Genomic DNA, 10635 nt, shown 5'->3' with positions numbered 1-10635 from the left:
CACTATGTATCATTTGTTTCAAATATGGGCATGTATTGCGTATCAGACCAAACTCTCTCTGTCCTCATACCTGTTTCTGAGATGTGTTTTTTCTGGATATAGTCTGGGATACTGTTAATGCAGAGAAAGAAGTCTCGGGTACAAGGGGTCCTAAGAGCTGACAGCAGCACTGAAAGCCCCAGAGAGAACTCACTGATCAAATTATTGAGTCCAGAGAGTCCTGCCGGAGTTCAACAGCTACTCTTAATGCCTTTCCCCTAAAGGTTGTGGAGTGAAAATTGGGTTAAATTTGGACACAATCCCAAATTTAATCATTATATTTGAGTTCAATCATATTGCTGAAACATAACAAATGATGAATACTGGATACAGGACTATATCTCATATAAAACCCTTATATAATTTATAATTATCTATCTATCTATCTATCTATCTATCTATCTATCTATCTATCTATCTATCTATCTATCTATCTATCTATCTATCTATCTATCTATCTATCTATCTATCTATCTATCTATCTATCTATCTATCTATCTATCTATCTATCTATCTATCTATCTATCTATCTATCTATCTATCTATCTATCTATCTATCTTTGAATCTATCAATCTTTGAATCTATCTATCATCTATCTCCGAATAAATTGGGAAAACTAAAGAAATAATAATAATTAGGCAATCAGTTACAAATTTAAAGTTTAAGTAAGCAGAGCTTGCAGATTTTTATTTTGTAATCATACGTTTTAATTGCTCTGTACTTTTAATATTTGAGTATGCTAATTCATACATTTAACTTAAAAATATAATGTAATCTACATTTTTTTGTAGCGGAAACTTGACTAGCTTTAACTAGCTAATTCAATAAATGCCCCCTTGCTAATTGGTTACACAATGCTTTGGTAGCATTAGCATTGCATTTCACTTGATGAATGAGTACAGCAATATAATACATTTAACATACTGTATATATCTTCTCAAACTAAGCTCATGCTCCACTCGTCACCATGATGTTAAGCACCCTCAAACGCAAGTAAAAGCACCCTCAGTTGATACCGTAAGAATATTGGTGAAACAGATTTGGCAAATTTGTAAATTTGTGTCCGAGCTCTGGAGAGCATCAAATGCATCTATTTACAGCGTGTTTTTGAAGCGATGAGTAGGCTATAATGTAGCCAATCAGTTGATCTCTTGAATGCGATCAGGGGTGTTTTAGTCAGAATCTCACCGCTCAAAATGGCAGAGTTTTTGGTTCAGTGCTGAGTTAATGCAGGCTCGTGAAACCTCTCATTATCAAACAAAGTCAAGACACGATGTAAGTAAGAGATTTATTGTTGACATTATTACGTAACTTTATGAGATCGCGATGAACTGACAAAGCAACAGCATTTAGTGATCGTATAGCGATCTTGGCTCACTTTCAAAGCTACAGTCTATAAAATTAATTGAATAAAATTATTGTTGCTAAGAGGACCGACGGGAAAAGTTTCGGAAGTGACATCTAAATATAAATGCCACTCTGCATGAGACAGAAACATCCTCCTGAGACACAGAATCGAGGTTTTGCCTCCGTAGAGGACATTATTTAGAGAATTTCTTATTCTTATAATAAGGATATTATTATGAAATATGAGACATTTTTATGAAAATATTATCACACGTCTTTTTACATGACATATTGTCCCAAAACATGAATATGCAAATTAGATACAGTGTATAGATGCATTGCATAGAATGGGAATGGCATTTATGGCCATGTTTACACACATATTGCATAAAGTAAAATGGTATATCAAATTATTCTGTTTTCTTTCATAACATTAAGAAACAACTTTATACAAATTTTGGATAAAAAAAAGCTTGAAGCATAAAAATTGATTAGTGAGTAAAAAAAGCCCATTGTTTTTGTCTATTCATGTCTTTTAGTTTTCTCAATAAATAGTTCTGGTGTCCTCTACAGAGCAGAGGATATAACATAATTTTTTTTTCTTTTTTTTTAAATCCATTTGTTTTTTTATGCTCCAAAAAAATGTTGCATTAAATAACGCATTAAAGCAATGTAAAGGCAGATCTATTTTTGAAATTCCAATTATTGGTAAAAGTGATGACTTGTAGCTAAAAATAAAATCATGCATTTCTCACTGTACACTGCTATGGTGGAGCCGTCGCTTAGCCTGCACTTTACTAGAGCACCCTCAGTCATTTCAGAAGCACCCTCAGTGATTTGATTCTGGAACCGGGCCTGCTTTTGAATGTCATGGCAAATCATGCTGGGAAATAGAAATCCCAGCCCAGTTTCAGGTAAATTTAAATGAGTATAAAGTAAAACAAGTTCATTAAACTCAAAACAATGAAACTATTCAGATTACTTCAAATATGTCAGTTTTGAGAACTCTTAATTATTTTGAGTGTTAGAGTTTACAGTGTGGAATTCTTCATGAATGATTCAGTAAATATGTGCTATTATTAATTGTGGTTTTGAAGGTTTATCAATCAGTGTATTACAAATTATGTGCACAAATCACAAACAAATCTTTATTAATCTGTGTCCAATAACTGTCCGCTTTCCTGCTAGCTTTTATATATATATATATATATATATATATATAAAAGCTAGGGAAAACAAGCTTGTTTCCTTCAGTTCTCAACGATCAGAAAGGCCCAAAGTGCATCTGAAGTGGTTAAAATGGAATATGATCACAGGACACGGCTAAATGCAGAACGGATTTCTGCCGCTGCAAAAAATCGATCCGTCAGCCGAGAAACGTGTGTACATACATGTTGAAAAATCAATGAGCAAATAAATAAACATAACAGCCAGAGAGCAGACAGACCATCACCTCCAAAAATTCTGGAGATGTCTCAGAGAAGCTTAAAGAAAAAAAACAACAGAGGGTCAGAGGGTGGAAAAAAGAGATCAACTAAATCTATATTGTTAAAAAACACAATAAAACAATAAAAGAGAGTTTCTTTGAAACAAGCCATCAAAACCTTCCTTGTCAGAGGTGGGAGTTGATATACTATTTGTTTATTAAACTGTATGGTTGTTGAGCTGAATATTTACAACAGATTCATCTAAAGTCTAAAAGTGTCATTGTCCAGTGTTGCTGAATGTCATCGACCAGATACTATGGTTGGGTCCTTCTATTCAGACAATCAGAATTACAGGATTAGTCCTGAGTTGAGGACTAGTGTCCAAGGAGACTGACAAAACATCAGCATTCATCTAATCCTATAGGTTATCAAAGCCACAAGCCCAGAAGTACTGAGGACGGCCCCTCAGCTAAAGTCCATTTGCATAACATTACGCCTTCCTAACAATGAGCATTATGGCCGTATTGGTTTAAGTTCTCACAAGATCTCGTGGAGCTTTGCTAGCATTCACTGGGGTAAAAAAGCTCCAAAATGTCAAACCTTATTGGTTTATGTCCTTTATGTGTCTGAGTGATTTCTATAAGTGTATTATTTTTCTTTTTTTTATATATTAATATACCGTGTAGCATCTGTTGATTTAAACCCCTTATCTCAAACATTTCCCATTTTCTTCATTTCGTCTTTTCATTTAAAAAATACAGTTTTATTAATTCATGCTAAATTAACGTTAAATAATATAAAATAAATAAATGTATTCTTCAAATTGCAGTTTGAATATGAATATATGTTATAATATAATTTATAGTTATAACATCTGAAGGTAAAAATGTCAAAGGTTACATTTGAACAGGAAACAAAATTGGCAATTACATTTTTTAGGGATAACCAATGTCCTTTTGATGAAGAGGTGACCTGCATTTTGTAAATATTATTTATTATAACAATTTCCCTTGCACACCTGGCGGTAATGGATAGGTGCGTCGGACCAAAAAAAGTCAAAAATCAAAAACAAACGAAAGTCACACACACACTATCTACTTGCAAACGTCTCAAACATTTTTATTTGCTGCACCTAAATAGGTCCCATGACCTTAATCAGGCACATACACACTAACAATTGAAGACATATTTAAAATCAACTCATAACCAATCACTGCGAAGATCCATCAATTATCAATCACAATCAGTGACGTCATACATCATTGTATAAAATGGTGATATTGAGAATTTACATTTAACAGGTGATAAAGTCTATAAAGTATATAACTGAAACAGAAAAATAGAAAACATCGAAAATTGTAACACTATAGCATCACAAACAATAATGTTTCATTCATTAAGATGAATGATGTATTTTTGTTATATGTAAATTCTATGAATGTATGAAGTCACTGATTGTGATTTCAAACGTTTCTGTGTTTTATGCCTGCAAGGTCATGGGACCGAAACGTTGCAGTAAATAAAGCATTTTTGATACATTTGCAAGTATAAAGTATGCAGGACTTTCTTTTGTTATTGTAAATATTATATAGAGAATAGTGTATTTGTGCAGAGTATACTGAATATATTTGATACATTTAGAAAAATAACTGCACAAAAGCGCAGCTCTGTTCAGTATTTTGCTGCTGTACCAGTCAGAGATCCGTCCAAATAGGGCTTCCTGTGCCCAAAAGCGAACATGGCACCCAAAAACAGATAAATGTAGACAATGGTATGTGTGAGGAGCAGCATGTTCCCCCTGCTTTTTATCCATTTTTTTAAATCTCTGAATTTCTTCCCCGCTTCAAAGACCATACTGTGCACAGTTGGGGGGCTTCAAAGCTCCAAGTCCACAGAATTAGGGGAGAGAAAAGCAGCTTCTACATTGCTGACGGCTCAGAAATATCACAAGGCAAGCAAGTAGAAAACCTAAATTTTCCTCTCCCTCTTAAGAAGAATGATGCGTTTCACCTGCATCATTTAACCTGAAGATTTGGACGTGTTTTCCTCCTCTGGATGAGATTAAAAGTGGACTTTTTTGACCGAGCCATGGCCTTTGTATGGTGCTTGTCGCTCCTCTACGACATTAAGTCAACTCTAGGTATGTTGGGTGAAAATGCTGTCTTGTGATCCTTCAGTAGTCTTTGTCTCATGAGAAGAGATATTGTGCTAAAGCTAATGGATTAGCATACAAGGTTTAATGACTGTTTGGGTTTGTTATTAGGTCTTTGTGAGTGGAAAAGAATGTGATAAATTGCCTTTAGAGAGTTGGTGAAGGTCTTTATGCACAGTGCGATGTTTTTACTTCATGTTTTGTTGAGATTTGTACAAAAGTACTTAAAGAACTTTAGCTAAAATTGCTACTTACCAACCTAACTTTTGTCTAAAAAAGTTGCCGCAGACATTCCCAACTGCACCACATAGCTACTCGGCTGGGTTTTCCGTTTTCAGACATTATGAGTGTATCTAGCAGAGTTAGGTGGAGACCTGATTGTTCTCTCAGCTTGCGTCTGTGCTTTCTCTAAAATAGCTACAGTTTAGTCCCCTGCGCCCACAGCACTCTCCGAACCCCACCGCTCATAATTATGCATCACTGGTCACATTTGTTGGGGAAAAAATACTGTGACTGATGTAAAATAATTAGTGTGCTGTGAATGGGGCAGCTCGTTGCCAGTGCTGGATCAGTGCTGGCTAATGGGCTGTGAAAGGAGATTGCTACCTAGCTGCGCTGTGCCTTGCACTGCTAAATAATGCAGTATGTGCATGCACTGCACGATGGGCTGATCATACAGAGACACTCCAGCACCCAATTATATTTTACCTGCCAAGGTGACACGCTAGCTAATGCTAATGGTACCTCATTATCTCCCCAACACCCCCCCTCCAAAAAAAACTTTTTTGCATCAAGGTTCACTCGGTATTGACTGCGCTGAATCCTAATCAAGTGCGTTATAAACCTCTGTCATATCAGTTCAGTGACTGGTAGCGTATGAAAAAATGGCTTTTGCATGTCAGCTGTCTGCATGTTTTTGCTTACAATACACTGTTTACTATTACAGAAGCCGTACATATAGGCCTACACACATATATGTTAACACTTTATTTGAATGTCCTTGTTACACATTATATATGCATTTACCATAACAGTCAATTATGCATAATGACTAACAGTAAACCTAAATCTATAGTTAGTGTCATGGTGTGTCATGGCTGTAATGAGCGCACGACGATGAAGATACTGAAATAGGTATTTTAATCCAAAACCGGTGAATAACACGGAGGAAACACGACGTCAAACACTAGAACAGAACAGGAAAAAAAGAGCAAAAACAAACTCAGAATGCGACTGTAAGCACACTAATTAATACTACTCAGTATGTGAACACTTTATTTTACAGTGTCATTGTTACATATGTCACATATAGTTTCTATAGTAATAACAGTAAATTATGCATAATTACATGAAACTAACCCTAATCCTAGCACTATAGTAAGTAGTTACTTAATATTACTCAATACTTAAATGTATAATTACAGTGTAACAAAGACACCTTAAAATAAAGTGTAGTCCTTTATTTTAAGGTGACATTTTTACAGTGTAATTCTCTATATAAGTACTGAGTAATATTAATTAACAACATGTACTTACTATAGGGTTAGGGTAGGATTAGGGTTTGGTTGAGGGTTAGTTGCATGTAATTATACATCATTTACTGTTATTACTATCATAATTATGTAACATATGTAACAAGGACACTGTAAAATAAAGTGATACCCTCAGTTCTATATTGTGTACTGTAGTTACACAATAAGACACAATAAAATAAAGTGTGACTATATACAATAAGTGATGATAGACTATACAATTCAATAAACACAAGCAAAAAAAATTATTTATGTAGAGATTTGTTTTACTAATTGATTTCACTGTGTAATATTAGTTAACAACATGTACTTACTATATGGTTAGGGTTAGGGTTTGGTTTAGGGTTAGCTGTATGTAATATAATTTATTGTTATTACTACATAGCAGGGGAAAAAATCCTTAATTTTATACTGGCTTCAGCATGATTTGTAAATAATTGTACCAACATATAATAAATATAATTGAAATAAAACTGAATTAATAGTTTATGGAACTTAGTAACACATTTCAGACATTGTCAATCACCATCATTTATCATTGTATGATTATTTGGCATATACTGCTGAACGTATTGCTAGTAAAGCATCCCAGGTGTACATTTCCCCAGTAAACACTAAAAGGCATAAAAAATCTCAACATCTCCCGCAAAAGGGTGTGAAACCGTGTCCTTTCACAAAGAAAATGCCAGTCCTGAAAAAAATGACAGACAGTGCCAAAAGGTTATCAGGCAAACAATAATAAGAAGAGGATAAATCAATTAAAAATAGAATCAAATGAAAATATTTTTTGTTATATATCAGGCTTTAAAGACAACATAGAAAATAAATGTCCCATTTTGAATAAATATAAATATAAGAGAATCTGTTTTCTACATAATAACAAAAACAATAGAGTCGACTAAAAAAAAAAAAGCAGACAGTCATTTTAAATTCTGTAACTCAGAGGCTCTAATTCTCACTTTCAGAATAGATACAAATTTCCAGCTTCATATTTGTGTACACAGCAAATACGTTTAACCTCGGTTTGACACCCCGCAACCATCCAATTAAAGCAGTACTTGATGGTACATTCATCCAAAGTGCTTTATTCACACGTTCAATGATGAGGCTAGTGGTAGTTCAATCTTGCTGTTTGGCTCTCACCATATTACACATGAACCTTAATTTTTCCTGGAATGGGCTTAATTTGTCACAGCAATCACACATGAATGCTGGAATATTCCTACTTGCTAATGTGAATTGCCCATTAAAGTTGGAGCTGTAATCTGCAGTTAAGTTTAAAATGCTTTTCAAGATCCAGTTTTCAAAACTCTGTGTCAATGATTCAGAAAACACCTGGCAAAGTGCCTGTTTTGAAACGGATTAATTGTTAGAGAAATATTGTATTTAAACAATAATTGGATGTGAATAAGGGAGCTGGTCAGGCAGCTTTGTGCTTTTCTGCTTAATATGTAATGCACTTTTTTCTAGTATGAAATATATTAAAATATACCCTAAATATATTTATACCTAATATTAATATTACAATTACTTTTATATTTTTCTAAATATAGCGTGACTAAACACATGTGAATAACACATTTTACCTCAAAAATATGATATATAATATCAGATCCATATGTCTGAAAAACAAATCAGGCAGGCATATGTAAAATGACTAAAACTGTCAAAAAATTATAACTGATAACAAGGAGCTGTGAACACAGTAGATGTTTACCACACGTATATACCCCGGGAACATATTTGTTTGTGATGACAGTACTTACTGTGTAATTATAGCGTAATAAAACTGTAATTACCATGGGTTGTTGTTTTAAACACAACAATACACATAGAATTTTTCTCATGCATGTGCAAAGTCAATGCAGCTGTGTAAAATTGGGGGTGACAGATTTATTACATATATTTATTTAATATCTAAATTTGCATGTATCCACTGGGCAGATACAGGTGTTCTTGCCGTATACAGATCATGCTGCATGTACTATTGCACAAGCTATAATTTCTTTACGAAAAGTAATTTAACAAAATCATTACTGAACATATTTCCGTAACACTTTATTTTAAAGTGTCCTTGATACATGCTACATATACTTTCCATAGCAATAACAGTAAATGATGCATAATTACATGCAACTAACCCTCAACCAAACCCTAATCCTACCCTAACTTTATAGTAAGTAATGTAAATGATGACTATCACTCAGTCCTTAAATATATAATTACACTGTAACAATGGCACCTTAAAATAAAGTGTAACACATATTTCAGTCATTTATGAGCGTTCATAATGTTCGAGAATGTGTAGTTATGCTATACAAAGTAATTATAAATTCTTTAACATAAACAAACCATGGCAAACCATTTAAAATGTTGTAATAAATCTCGCACTTATTTATTCTTTTTAATTTGAGAAAGAAAAAAATGCAATGGTGCAATAAATTAGATGTATTTTTTTATTTACTCACTTAAAAATAAGAATGAATAAATAGGGTCCCTTTCTAATAAGATTTTTGAGAGACATGCTGTTTTAAAAAGTACTTGAGCTTCATGTGGTAAGGATATGTATTAAAGTTCATGATCAGGCAGTTCTCAGTCTTGCGTTTCGACACTGATTCATGACCATCTGCTGTTTTTCTTATTTTTCCTGATAATCAAAAAATGAAAAACCTTAAAAATGAACCGTCGCCCAAATCTGTGTTAAATTGTGCCAAAGCTTATCGAACTGATAGTAGCAGGGAGGGGGGCTGCCGCAGAAACACACACACACGCACACACACACACACACACACACATACATAGCAGATTACAGTCAGGGTGACCGGACTCAGGCATTCTAATGGTATTGATTGAAAACAGCAGGGGGTCCAGGGGCTGAGAGCATGAGATATTCACTCACCTACAGTACAAAGTCACTCGCACTCTCTCTCTCTCTCGCTTTCTCCCTTTCTCGTGCACACACACACAAACACACATGCAGGCACAGACCAAATCCCATTTGGGGCTGCTGTTAAACTAGCTCACTAAATTGGCCTGCAGCTCTCGGTCTAATACAGCAATAATGTCATACTGTGCTTGTTTACTCTGAATTTTAATTTTCTGTTCCATTGCTCCTGGTTATTGATGTTTGCGTTATCACGTTCACTTTAAACTATTGATAAATTGGTGTCTCAGCTTTCATACCTATAATTACTTCAGGTATCACACGGACCAAAAACACTGAACCAGCCGGAAGACACAACAGTCAGAAAAAGCTTGAAAAAAGAGAGGGAACATCTTGGAGAATTCAAGATTCCCAAGATTTGCTAAGTCAGACATACCATGATATAACATTTTCCTTATTAAAACATAATAATTACGATTAAAAATAAGTTCGGCCCTTAAGGCTAAAAGAATACTGCTTTGTGACCCGTGATCTTTCGGAAATGAAGTATAGCCATGGATTAGACCTTTGTACATCTAATTCTCTTTTTAATAGACTGAATTTGGAGTCATAGTGAAAATTATTTGAATATTTTTAATATATTCATAAAGTATGAAAACAGAATTCAAACAATACGCTTGTGGAAGATTCTCATTTGCCACTCATATTGTTGTTCAAATGTCCTGGGATTGAAAAATCAAAAGTATATTAAAGTATATTTGTATTAAAGCAAACCCAGACACAATCAATTTACAGTTGTATCACAAGTTGCGCAGATAACCAATCTAAATGAGAATCATGTTCAAACAGGCCTCTATCTGAATGAAATAAACCTAGTAGTATATTTTAAAATACAAGAGTCCCACATCCTGAATGATGTCTCCGTATGAGCAAGTGCATTAAAATCTTTATCATCATGGTCATACATTTACAATGCTTCTTTGCGTTTAGGTGATTAAATCTATGGATAATCTTCAGTGAACTGGAATTGCTGATGCCACCCTTTAATAACGATATTGAGCTGATTTGCATGATAGCAGTCATAGGGCACTCGTCTATGAGGATGAATTTGAGGTGTACGAGCATGTGCATGTTACTCAACAAAACGATAATAGATGAGGAAAGAAGATCTAAGATTGATTCATTTAAGTCATAAATAAAAATTCTAATCTATTGTACCAAGGTACTACACATAAGTAGGGTGAACAGGGTGA

This window comes from Gobio gobio (assembly GCF_949357685.1).
Source record: "Gobio gobio genome assembly, chromosome: 15".
NCBI classification, from domain to species: domain Eukaryota; kingdom Metazoa; phylum Chordata; class Actinopteri; order Cypriniformes; family Gobionidae; genus Gobio; species Gobio gobio.
This window is presented reverse-complemented; position numbering follows the sequence as displayed.